A 13,552-nucleotide genomic window follows, 5' to 3' on the forward strand; every position below is an offset into this window, starting at 1 on the left:
AAATACACGATGTACCAAGATCTGCCTGGAGTTCATCTGAAAAAAAAAAAAAAAAGTGAAAAATACACATAAATTCCCATCACTAAGAGCAGCAAAGACTGCACCTGGAAAACCCACAAGAGCATCTATATGTCTCCATGAAGATCTAACTCCAGACCCCTCGAGCCTCCACAGCCGCACCTGTCCTCTCTGGTCCTCCTCAGCCCCCTGCTCCTGGCAAAGGGCCTACTGTCTGCTTCTCCTCTGCACCAGCTTCCACACTTGTCTGCCTTGACCCTGCCCTGACTTACCTCTGGCCTTCAGTGCCTCTTCCTTTATCTGCTGGTCCTCCTCCTTGTCTCTGTGCAGTTTCCCCCATTCCTGAATCTCCTAGAGCTTTGTAGTATGTTCTCTCATGATGTAGAAGACAACCCCAAAGAGTAGGAGCATCAGCACAGTCAGGATCACCATGAAACCCAGCCTCCAGGGAGAACTCCGAGGGAAGAAGGGTTCTGTGCCCAGCCAGACACCCCATCAGGGCACTGCTCAGGATGGCCCAGGCCAGCACACATAGGAACCCCCAACCAGACCATCCCACCCTTCTAGGAGTGGGAAGTAATACTGACCTGGGATGAAAAAGGCCATTGCCTTCTCCTGGCCCAGGATGAGGTTGAGGACTGAGCAGGTCACATTCCATGAAGAACTGTCCCTCACCACAAGAGTGGCCTCTATGGTGAACAGCCCTTCAGCATCTTGGGCTTGGGTCTCAGAGAACATCAGGAACTTCTCTCCACTTAGAGCTCTCCACTGTACTTGGGGCTTTGGGAACCACCCCAAGGCCATGCACACAACTCAGACCCCATCCTCCTCTGGCCCTGTGATGTGCACTTGAGGGGCAGAGCCCACACCTGAAGAGAGAAGCTAGAGAGCACAAGGAGGCCACCCAAAGCCTAGGGATTCCAGCAGAAACTTCCTGTACACAACTCATGCACAGCATTGCACTTTGGGGTATCTTTGGGGGGGAGTGGTCCTACAAGGATTAATGTAAGGGGTCCTGCCATGAACAGAAGGAAGGAACATGGGGTCCTGTGGCAGGCCCACAGAGCAGGCTCTTCTCCCCAACAATGAGGGTGGGAATTTCATCACCCAGAGGGACAAAAGGAGGAATCTGGTTCCAGGATCTAACCTTCTCTGCTCTTCTCAACTCACACACTCCCCAGGGCATCTGCGGGCACACCCACTGCCACTCGGTCATCACTTTCACCAACCTACAAACCTCCTGAGCTTCCTCCCTAATATCCACATCTCTGATTAGGTGTGCCAGAATTCCTCACAGATGCTTCAGACTCAAATCCTGAACTAATTCATTTTGGCCCCATCTGTGATAGGATAATGTTGAAAATACACCCAATCTTTCATTCTTCTTTTCATTCCAGCCAGCCCTCTGCCACCTACTGTTAATGCCTTCACACTCTGCTTCTGGGCTCCATCCTGTAACTTGATTCAGCCCCTGAGAGTTCAGGGAATGTGACTCTAGCAGAGGTTGGAAATTGCTTCCGCCATTGCCTTGTCCTCTGCCACAGGACAGACATCTTTAGGATATTGCAGGCTTTCCAGCTGAAGCTGTCCCAGATCAATCAATAGCCACCTGGACAACACCAGCTGAGCAAACCCAGCCTAGGTTCACTGGCAGGATACAATACATTAAAAGTAAGAAGCTTATTGTCCCTGTTGAAAATAGCGTAAAAGAGCCCCTTCCCATCCTCTTCTTTTTTTTTTTTAAAGATTTTATTTATTTATGTGACAGACAGAGATCACAATTAGGCAGAGAGGCAGGCAGAGAGAGAGAGAGAAAGAGAGAGAGAAGCATGCTTCCTGCGGAGCAGAGAGCCCGATGCGGGGCTCGAACCCAGGACCCTGAGATCATGACCTGAGCCGAAGGCAGCAGCCCAAACCACTGAGACACCCAGGCACCCCCCCTTCCTCTTCTTGAGGAAACTTGTGTTTTGGGTGTTTTCTCTCCTCTTTGAAATGTATATAAGTACTTAAAAAAAAATAGGCCTTTTGCCAGCTCTGTGATCCAAGAATGTGTTTTGCAAGGACCTGGGTGCCCTCTTTTTGAACTGCTCACACCAAGGAAGACAGCAGCCCTCTCTTCCCATTCTCTGCCAGGGTAGGAGCCTAAACTCTGTGGGCAACACGATTCACGTGTAAAAATCACTACCTGTCATCATGATGGGAGAATTGGTAAAAAAAAAAAAAAAAAAAAAATACACTACTGTAACTTTTATTTGTCTGGGAAATTCCAACTCTCCTTATCTTCCAAATAATACCCTTGCTGAATTCTTGGCCACACATTTTTTTTTTCCTTTTAGCACATTGAATATAACACACCACTCCATTCTGGCCTGCAGAGTTTCTACTGAAATTTCTACTGAGTATATATGAAAGTGTTGAATCACTATATTGAACACCTGAAATGAATATAACACTCTATGTTAATTACAAAGGAATTTTTTAATTATTATATTTAAGGTAGGAGAATTTGGTTTTCCTCAGAATAAAGCCAATGAGCTAACTTATATGCTCACCCAATTTCCAAGCAAATATAAGATGCCCATCTAGGACAAATGGTGCTGGCAAGTCCACCTACTTGAGAGCTCATAACTGTATCCTGAGAACAAGTATGGGATAAGTTCTGTCTGCATATGGAAGAGATGAGGCTTCTTCTGTCTTTGCATTTCTTTTTTTTTTTTAATTTTTTATTTTTTTTCTTTTTTTTTTTTTAATTTTTTATTTTTTATAAACATATATTTTTGTCCCCAGGGGTACAGGTCTGTAAATCACCAGGTTTACACACTTTACAGCACTCACCAAAGGCACATACCCTCCCCAATGTCCATAATCCCACCCCCTTCTCCCAAATCCCCTCTCCCCAGCAACCCTCAGTTTGTTTTGTGAGATTAAGAGTCACTTATGGTTTGTCTCCCTCCCAATCCCATCTTGTTTCATTTATTCTTCTCCTACCGACTTAAGCCCCCATGTTGCATCACCACTTCCTCATATCAGGGAGATCATATGATAGTTCTCTTTCTCTGCTTGACTTATTTCGCTAAGCATGATACGCTCTAGTTCCATCCATGTTGTCGCAAATGGCAAGATTTCATTTCTTTTGATGGCTGCATAGTATTCCATTGTGTATATATACCACATCTTCTTGATCCATTCATCTGTTGATGGACATCTAGGTTCTTTCCATAGTTTGGCTATTGTGGACATTGCTGCTATAAACATTCGGGTGCACGTGCCCCTTTGGATCACTACGTTTGTATCTTTAGGGTAAATACCCAATAGTGCAATTGCTGGGTCATAGGGCAGTTCTATTTTCAACATTTTGAGGAACCTCCATGCTGTTTTCCAGAGTGGCTGCTCCAGCTTGCATTCCCACCAACAGTGTAGGAGGATTCCCCTTTCTCCGCATCCTCGCCAGCATCTGTCATTTCCTGACTTGTTGATTTTAGCCATTCTGATTGGTGTGAGGTGATATCTCATTGTGGTTTTGATTTGTATTTCCCTGATCCCGAGTGATATGGAGCACTTTTTCATGTGTCTTTTGGCCATCTGGATGTCTTCTTTGCAGAAATGTCTGTTCATGTCCTCTGCCCATTTCTTGATTGGATTATTTGTTCTTTGGGTGTTGAGTTTGCTAAGGTCTTTATAGATTCTGGACACTAGTCCTTTATCTGATATGTCGTTTGCAAATATCTTCTCCCATTCTGTCAGTTGTCTTTTGATTTTGTTAACTGTTTCCTTTGCTGTGCAAAAGCTTTTGATCTTGATGAAATCTCAATAGTTCATTTTTGCCCTTGCTTCCCTTGGCTTTGGCGTTGTTCCTAGGAAGATGTTGCTGCGGCAGAGGTCGAAGAGGTTGCTGCCTGTGTTCTCTTCAAGGATTTTGATGGATTCCTTTCTCACATTGAGGTCCTTCATCCATTTTGAGTCTATTTTTGTGTGCGGTGAAAGGAAATGGTCCAATTTCATTTTTCTGCATGTGGCTGTCCAATTTTCCCAGCACCATTTATTGAAGAGGCTGTCTTTTTTCCATTGGACATTCTTTCCTGCTTTGTCGAAGATTAGCTGGCCATACAGTTGAGGGTCTATTTCTGGGCTCTCTATTCTGTTCCATTGATCTATGTGTCTGTTTTTGTGCCAGTACCATGCTGTCTTGATGATGACAGCTTTGTAATAGAGCTTGAAGTCCGGAATTGTGATGCCACCAACGTTGGCTTTCTTTTTCAATATCCCTTTGGCTATTCGAGGTCTTTTCTGGTTCCATATAAATTTTGGAATTATTTGTTCCATTTCTTTGAAAAAGATGGATGGTACTTTGATAGGAATTGCATTAAATGTGTAGATTGCTTTAGGTAGCATAGACAGTTTCACAATATTTATTCTTCCAATCCAGGAGCATGGAACATTTTTCCATTTCTTTGTGTCTTCCTCAATTTCTTTCATGAGTACTTTATAGTTTTCTGAGTATACATTCTGTGCCACTTTGGTTAGGTTTATTCCTAGGTATCTTATGGTTTTGGGTGCAATTGTAAATGGGATGGACTCCTTAATTTCTCTTTCTTCTGTCTTGCTGTTGGTGTAGAGAAATGCAACTGATTTCTGTGCATTGATTTTATATCCTGACACTTTACTGAATTCCTATAAAAGTTCTAGCAGTTTTGGAGTGGAGTCTTTTGGGTTTTCCACATATAGTATCATATCATCTGTGAAGAGTGATAATTTGACTTCTTCTTTGCCAATTTGGATGCCTTTAATTTCCTTTTGTTGTCTGATTGCTGAGGCTAGGACCTCTAGTACTATGTTGAATAGCAGTGGTGATAATGGACATCCCTGCTGTGTTCCAGACCTTAGCGGAAAAGCTTTTAGTTTTTCTCCATTGAGAATGATATTTGTGGTGGGTTTTTCATAGATGGCTTTGATGATATTGAGGTATGTGCCCTCTATCCCTACACTTTGAAGAATTCTGATCAGGAACGGATGCTGTACTTTGTCAAAGGCTGAAAAAGCATCTATTGAGAGTATCCTATGGTTCTTGTTCTTTCTTTTATTGATGTGTTGTATCACATTGACTGATTTGCGGATGTTCAACCAACCTTGCAGCCCTGGAATAAATCCCACTTGGTCGTGGTGAATAATCTTTTTAATGTACTGTTGAATCCTATTGGCTAGTATTTCGCTGAGTATTTTCGCATCTGTATTCATCAAGGATATTGGTCTATAGCTCTCTTTTTTGATGGGATCCTTGTCTGGTTTTGGGATCAAGGTGATGCTGGCCTCATAAAATGAGTTTGGAACAATTGAGCCTCATAAATTGAGTTTGGAACTCAATTTGCAAATGAGTTTGCAAATTCTTTTTTTTTTTTTTAAATATTTTATTCATTTATTTGACAGAGAGAAATCACAAGTAGATGGAGAGGCAGGCAGAGAGAAGAGAGAGGGAAGCAGGCTCCCTGCTGAGCAGAGAGCCCGATGTGGGACTCGATCCCAGGACCCTGAGATCATGACCTGAGCCGAAGGCAGCAGCTTAACCCACTGAGCCACCCAGGCGCCCGAGTTTGCAAATTCTTTCAGTTTTTGTTTGTCCTGGAAGCTTTTAATCTCTCCTTCTATTTTCAATGATAGCCTATCTGGATATAGTATTCTTGGCTGCATGTTTTTCTCGTTTAGTGCTCTGAAAATATCATGCCAGCTCTTTCTGGCCTGCCAGGTCTCTGTGGATAAGTCAGCTGCCAATCTAATATTTTTACCATTGTATGTTACAGACTTCTTTTCCCGAGCTGCTTTCAGGATTTTCTCTTTGTCACTGATACTTGTAAATTTTACTATTAGGTGACGGGGTGTGGGCCTATTCTTATTGATTTTGAGGGGCGTTCTCTGAACCTCCTGAATTTTGATGCTCGTTCCCTTTGCCATATTGGGGAAATTCTCCCCAATAATTCTCTCCAGTATACCTTCTGCTCCCCTCTCTCTTTCTTCTTCTTCTGGAATCCCAATTATTCTAATGTTGTTTTGTCTTATGGTGTCACTTATCTCTCGAATTCTCCCCTCGTGGTCCAGTAGCTGTTTGTCCCTCTTGTGCTCACTATATCACTAATTCTTTCTTCTGCCTCATTTATCCTAGCAGTGAGATCCTCCATTTTTTATTGCACCTCATTAATAGCTTTTTTGATTTCAACTTGGTTAGATTTTAGTTCTTTTATTTCTCCATAAAGGGCTTTTATATCTCTTGAGAGCGTTTCTCTAATATCTTCCATGCCTTTTTCGAGCCCGGCTAGAACCTTGAGAATTGTCATTCTGAACTCTAGATCTGACATATTACCAATGTCTGTATTGATTAGGTCCCTAGCCTTTGGCACTGCCTCTTGTTCTTTTTTTTGTGTTGAATTTTTCTGTCTTGTCATTTTGTCCAGATAAGAGTATATGAAGGAGCAAGTAAAATACTAAAAGGGTGGCAACAACCCCAGGGAAATATGCTTTAACCAAATTAGAAGAGATCCCAAATCGTGAGTGGGGAGAAAAGGGATAAAAAGAGGTTCAAAAGGGAAGAAAGAAAATAAAAAAGAGAAAAAAAGAATAAAAAAGAATACAAAAGAATTTAAAAAAAGAAAACAAATAAAAATATAAAAAAGAAAAAATATATATATTAGATAAACTAGTTAAAAAACGTTAAAAAAAGAAAAAGGTAAAAGATAAGAAAAAATTTAACCAGAAGGCGAGAAAAAAAACAAAAAATGAAAAAGCAGAAAATTAAATTAACTGCAAGACTAAAAAAAATCACAGGGAAAAAACCATGAGTTCCGTGCTTTGCTTTCTCCTCCTCTGGAATTCTGCTGCTCTCCTTGGTATTGAAACCGCACTCCTTGGTAGTTGAACTTGGTCTAAGCTGGATTTCTTGTTGATCTTCTGGGGGAGGGGCCTGTTGTAGTGATTCTCAAGTGTCTTTGCCCCAGGCGGAATTGCACCACCCTTACCAAGGGCAAGGCTAAGTAATCCACTAGGGTTTGCTTTCAGGAGCTTTTGTTCCCTGAGTGCTTTCCGTAGAGTTCCGGAGGGCGGGAATACAAATGGCGGCCTCCTGGTTTCCGGCTCCGAGGAGCCGAGAGCCCAGGGCCCCACTCCTCAGTGCGCCCTCACAGAACAGCGCCCAGTTACTCCCGTCTGCCTGGCCTCCAGCCGCGCTCCGAGCTCACCGAGCCTGCAACTGGTCCAAGGTAACACCGAGCTGTGAGCTTACTGTCGGCTCTGTCTCTGTAGCCGGATTTCCCGTTCCAATACCCGCAAGCTCTGCAACACTCAGACACCCCCAATCCTTCTGTGACCCTGCGGGACCTGAGGCCACGCTGACCCCGGGTGGGCTTCGCTCCAGTTTAGCCTCTGGAGCGATGTCCCTCAGCGGAACAGAATTTTAAAAGTCCTGATTTTGTGCTCTGTTGCTCAGCCGCTTGCCGGGAGCCGGCCCCTCCCCCTGGGGTCTATCTTCCCGTGGCTTTGGATTCACTTCTCCGCCGGTCCTACCTTTCAGAAAGTGGTTGTTTTTCTGTTTCCATAATTGCTGTTCTTCTTCTTTTCGATCTGCTGATGGATTTCCAGAAGTTTGCAATATTTAGATAAGCTATCTAGCTGATCTCTGGCTAGCTGAGGTAGTCTCAGCCTGCTACTTCTCTGCCATCTTGACTCCTAACTCTGTCTTTGCATTTCTTGATAGACTCTGTGATGCACAGCATACTGTAGTTAATGCTAATTTAATAATAAAAAAGACCTTTCTTCCTACTATCTTAGGGACAAGATTCTGAGCTGAAAGATTATAGTTTTAATATATTTCCCATACAAGACCATAGATTTATGAGTAAGACCTGTTAAGATTAGCCAAACACAGCCCAGATGAGCTGAACTCCCTGAATGCCAGATTAAATACATGTTTGTTGTTATAGGCCACTGAGATTTCTATGTCTGTGTGACACAGCATATGGCAACAATCTGCAGCTTCCACATAAAGGCAATATTTCTACCACTAAACAATTAAAAAAAAAAAAAAAACCCTTTGAGTACCTGAAGTCCCTTCTCTCCACACCTCCAAACTGTCCTTCTCCCCAAATCTCCTCACTCAGCTGGGTCTACTTTCCAAAACTCTCTGATGCTGGAATGCTCCCTTCCCACCACACTGCCCCTACATGAATGCAGGAGGCCATCCTCTCCACCCCATAACTACACCCAATCTTGTTCACCAACCATACATCTTCCATTGCAGCTGTCAAAGCAAACCTGCCCTCACACACCTCACTCCACTGCTCTGTTGAAAATTCCCTCAGCCCTGCATCTAAATGGCATAAGAGCACATGAAGCCTTTGATGGTCTGGTATTACCACCCCCACTACCATGCAAACAAAACTCCTATACACTTCCTCCCCAACCCCACCATCTGCACCCTTCAGGGAGTACACACTCCATTCCCAGGACAATTGGGTTGACTACTCAGACCCACACTCACCATGCTGTGTATGCCCCACACAGATCCATCAACCAGAAGGCCATTTCAGAACACTGTCCGCTTCACTCAAATGTCTGCTCAAGTGTGCGTTACTCATGGGCTTCTCCTGATAAATCCCTTCTCTGTGCAACTGGACCAGGAATACCTTTATATTCTGAAAAGTCACTGCTCACCACCATCCTATTCATGTCCACACCAAGCATGTGGCCTCTCTCTCTGCCCAGACTCACCAGCCATACTCCTCCTTCAGGTGTCTCACGTGGGTTGTTCTGCTGCTTGGAACTCTCACACCTAATATATTTATGTGGCTAAATCTCTACTCACCACCATATAACATTGTCTATGACCTATCTATTTGCTATTTATTATCTGTATAATATAAACTCTACAGGGCAGGGACCTTTATTTGTTATACTGAGATATCCAGGTGTAGAGAACAATAGCTATCATGTACCAGGAGTTCTATATATTTAAACTGAATAAATGAAGAGTGAAAGACCTATTTTACCTCTTTATAAATTGAGGGCTATTAACTTAGACCCTGAGGTGGCTCCAAATTCCAATACTGCAGGTATCTAAATATACATCAGCAACACACCTGCCACCTTCAGTTCCAAACCGGCCTCTTCATAGTAGATTCCCATTCAGAAGAAGCAGGTATACAGCCCATTGTCGAAAGCCTGGACATTGTGGATGCGCACAGCAGCCTCCCCCTGGGTAAGGAAATCCTTCACCAGTGAGGTTCGCCCTCTGTACTCAGCCAACTGCTCTTCTCTCTGCTCCCGCTGGTTTTGATAGATGAGCTCTGCTTCTGAGAACTTGGAGTGGAACCACTGCAGCTCCATATTCTCCACATAGCCAGGTGCACACGACATGGCAGTGTGATGTTCGCACCTAATAGTGCCACAATGGGTTCGGAGGGGCCAATCACCATAAACTCCTCTGTAGACACAGACATAGGAGTGAGAAAGCCAGAGAGATGCAGGACAGGGAAGGAAACACACTGTCAGGAGGGAGGGCCTGACTGAGGGACTCAGCTGTGTGTCAACAACTAATGGGACAATTTTATCCTACAACTTTTAAACACACAAATGGTGTAAAAGCGACTCCTCAGCAGCCTGTGCTCCTGACTCCAGGCCCTTCTGAGAAGGACTCTCTAACTTTGAAGGTCCAACCTTCCACTGGCATCACAATCACCAGTAAGCCCTCTGAAACACAGACTGCTGGGCTCTACCCCAAAGCCTCCTGGTTCAGTAGGTCTGGAGTGGGTTCAAGAATGTGCATTTCTAAGGAGGTGGTGAGAAGCTTATACTGATGTTCCAGGGACCTGACTCTGAGAACCACGGCTCAAACCTGCCTACTCTTAGGGCAAGACTGAAAACTCACCAAAGAGCACTACTGTGGCCTTGTGGTATCATCCACTAGTTCATACTATGTTGAACAAGAGTGGTGAGAGTGGGCATCCTTGTCATGTTCCTGATCTCAACAGGAAGGCTGCAAGCTTTTCTCCATTGAGGATGATATTTGCTGTGGGTCTTTCATAGATAGATTTGCTGAAGTTCAGAAATGTTCCCTCTATCCCTATACTTTGAAGCGTTTTAATCAGGAACGGATGATGGATTTTGTCAAATGCTTTTTCTGCATCAATTGAGAGGACCATGTGGTTCTTCTCACTTCTCTTATTGATTTGTTCTATCACATTGATTGATTTGTGAATGTTGAACCATCCTTTAACGCAGGGATGAATCCCACTTGGTCATGATGGATAACCTTTTTAATGTGCTGTTGGATCCTGTTTGCTAGGATCTTGTTTTGAATCTTAGCATCCATATTCATCAGTAATATTGGTCTGAAATTCTCCTTTTTGGTAGGGTCTTTGCCTGGTTTGGGGATCAGGGTAATGCTGGCTTCATAGAAAGAGTCTGGAAGTATTCCTTCTGCTTCAATTTTTTGAAACAGCTTCAGGAGAATAGGTGTTATTTCTTCTTTGAAAGTTCGGTAGAATTCCCCCAGGGAATCCGTCAGGCCCTGGGCTCTTGTTTTTTGGGAGGTTTTTGATGACTGCTTCAATCTTGTTACTAGATATCAGTCTATTCAGGTTGTCCATTTCTTCCTGGTTCAATTATGGGAGTTTATAGTTTTCCAGGAATGCATCCATTTCATCTAGGTTGCTTAGATTAATAACTTTTGATGATTGTTTCTACTTCTTTGGTGTTAGTTGTGATCTCTCACTTTTCATTCATAATTTTATGAATTTGGGCTTTCTCTCTTTTCTTTTGGATTAGTGTGGCCAATGGTTTATTGAGCCTATTGATTCTTTCAAAAAACCACCTTCTAGTTCCATTGATATGTTCTACTGTTTCTCTGGTTTCTACCTCATTGATCTCTGCTCTAATCTTGATTATTTCCCTTCTTATGTGTGGAGTCGGTTTGATTTGTTGTTGATTCTCCAGTTCTTTAAGGTGTACAGAAAGCTGGTGTGTTCTGGATTTTTCAATTTTTTTTTTTGAGGGAAGGCTTGGATGGGTATGTATTTCCCCCTTATGGCCGCCTTTGTTGTATACCATAGGTTTTGGACCAAAGTGTCTTCATTCTCATTGGTTTCCATAAATTGTTTAAGTTTTTCTTTGATCTCCTGGTTGATCCAAGCATTCTTTTTTTTTTTTTTTTAAGATTTTATTTATTTGACAGAGAGAGATCACAAGTAGACAGAGAGGCAGGCAGAGAGAGAGAGGGAAGCAGGCTCCCCGCTGAGCAGAGAGCCTGATGCGGGACTCGATCCCAGGACCCCAAGATCATGACCTGAGCCGAAGGTAGCGGCTTAACCCACTGAGCCACCCAGGCGCCCTGATCCAAGCATTCTTAAGCAAGATCGTATTTAGCTTCCAGGTGTTTGAGTTCCTTCAGGACTTTTCCTTGTGATTGAGCTCCAGTTTCAAAGCATTGTGATCTGAGAATATGCAGGGAATAATCTCTATTATTATTATCTTTCGGTATCAGTTGAGTCCTGATTTGTTACCCAATATGTGGTCTCTCCTTGAGAAGGTTCCATGTGCACTTGAGAAGAATGAGTATTCTGTTATTTTAGGGTGGAATGTTCTGTATATATCTATGAGGTTTATCTGGTCCAATGTGTCATTCAATGCTCTTGTTCCTTTATTGATTTTCTGCTTCCATGATCTCTCTATTTCTGCGAGAGGCATGTTAAGATCTCCTACTATTAATGTATTCATATCAATATGACTCTTTATCTTGATTAGTAGTTTTCTTATGTAATTGGCTGCTCCCATATTGGGGGCATAAATATTTACAATTGTTATATTATCTTGGTTGATAGTCCCTTTAAGAATGATGTAGTGTCCTTCTGTATCTCTGACTACAATCTTTAGTTTAAAATCTGATTTATCTGATATGAGAATCGCTACCCCAGCCTTCTTTTGAGGCCCATTGGCATGAAAGATGTTTCTCCATCCCTTCACTTGCAGTCTGGGTGTATCTTTAGGTTCAAAATGGGTCTCTTATAGACAACATATAGATGGGTCCTGTCGTTTTATCCAGTCTGCAACCCTGTGTCATTTTATGGGTGCATTTAGGCCATTCACATTGAGAGTGATTATTGATAGATGTTTTTATTGACATCGTGTTACCTTTGAAGTCTTTCTTTCTGCAGATTGTCTCTATATTTCTGTTCAATGCTATTCTTAGGATTTTTCCTCTTTTATAGAACCCCTCTTAATATTTCGTACAGTGTCTGCTTGGTGGTCACATAGTCTTTTAAGCCTTGCTGGTCTTGGAAACTCTTTATCTCTCCATCCATTTTGAATGTCAGTCTTGCTGGATAAAGTACTCTTGGCTGCATGTTCTTCTCATTTAGTGCCCTGAATATATCTTGCCCTTTATGGCTTGCCAGGTGTTTGTGGACAGGTCTGACGTTATTCTGATGGGCTTTCCTCTGTACGTAAGGAGCCTCTTTGTCCTAGTGGCTTTCAAGAGATTGTATCTACAATTATTATTTCTCAATTTTACTATCAGGTGCCTGGATGTTTTTTTGGAATCTATATTCTTGGGTGGAGACCGTTCTGCCTCTAGTACATGAACACTGGTTCCTTTCACGAGATTGGGTAAATTTTCATGGACAACTTGTTCCACTCTATCTTCTAGACTTCTTTCTTTCTCCTCCCCTCAGGGATTCCAATAATTTTGATGCTGGTACGTTTCATGGCATTATTTATTTCCCTGTTTTCGTGGCTTCTAAGCTGTGTGTTCCAGGCTTCCTCCTGATCCTTTCTCTCTATCTGTTGTCCTTCAGATCACTAATTTTATCTTCTATCTCAGCTACCCTAGCTTTGAGAGAATTTAGATTAGATTGGAACTCATTGAGAGCATTGTGAACATCATCCCTGGTGGCTTTCAGTTCTGCCCTAACATTGTGAACATCATCCTTGGTGGCTTTCAGTTCTGCCCTAATCAATTCCATTTGGTCCTTCATGGCTTTCTCCAACCTAGCTATTACCTGGATAATTATTAGCCTGAATTCCCTTTCTGACATATTGTCTATGTCAATAGCCATTAGCTCTGTTGCAGGAGTCCCATCCTCTGTATTTTTCTTCTGTTCGGCATTCCTCCTCCTAGTCATTTTGGTGAGAGATGACTGAATGGATGCAGCTGGATGTATCAACCGTGCACAGTCAAGGTGCACCCTGGAATGCTTCTGAGCAATCAGGATTCCCCACCCAAATGAGAGAAAAAAGAAAAGAAAAAGAAAGAAAAGAGTGGGGGAAGGGAAGATAAAAGAGAAGGCTCAGCCCAAATGGGCCCCAAGGTAGGATTTATGAAGTATACAAATAAAAACAGACAAACAAAAAGACTGATTAAAGTATATGACAAGAGAAATATATATATATATATATATATATATATATATATATATATATATATTTAAAAAAAAAAAAAAAAGGAAGAACCTCATCAAAAAGAACCCCAAGTATAAGATTTATATACTATCAGGACAAA

At 42.5% G+C, this 13,552-nt stretch overlaps 1 pseudogene; it reads right to left on the bottom strand.

The window, feature by feature from the left end:
- Positions 1 to 81: 81 nt before the first annotated feature.
- On the bottom strand, positions 82 to 11,827 carry LOC131834300 (butyrophilin-like protein 1; annotated as a pseudogene).
- Positions 11,828 to 13,552: the final 1,725 nt, after the last annotated feature.

The sequence above is a fragment of the Mustela lutreola genome, chromosome 6 (genome assembly GCF_030435805.1).
Source record: "Mustela lutreola isolate mMusLut2 chromosome 6, mMusLut2.pri, whole genome shotgun sequence".
NCBI lineage: Eukaryota > Metazoa > Chordata > Mammalia > Carnivora > Mustelidae > Mustela > Mustela lutreola.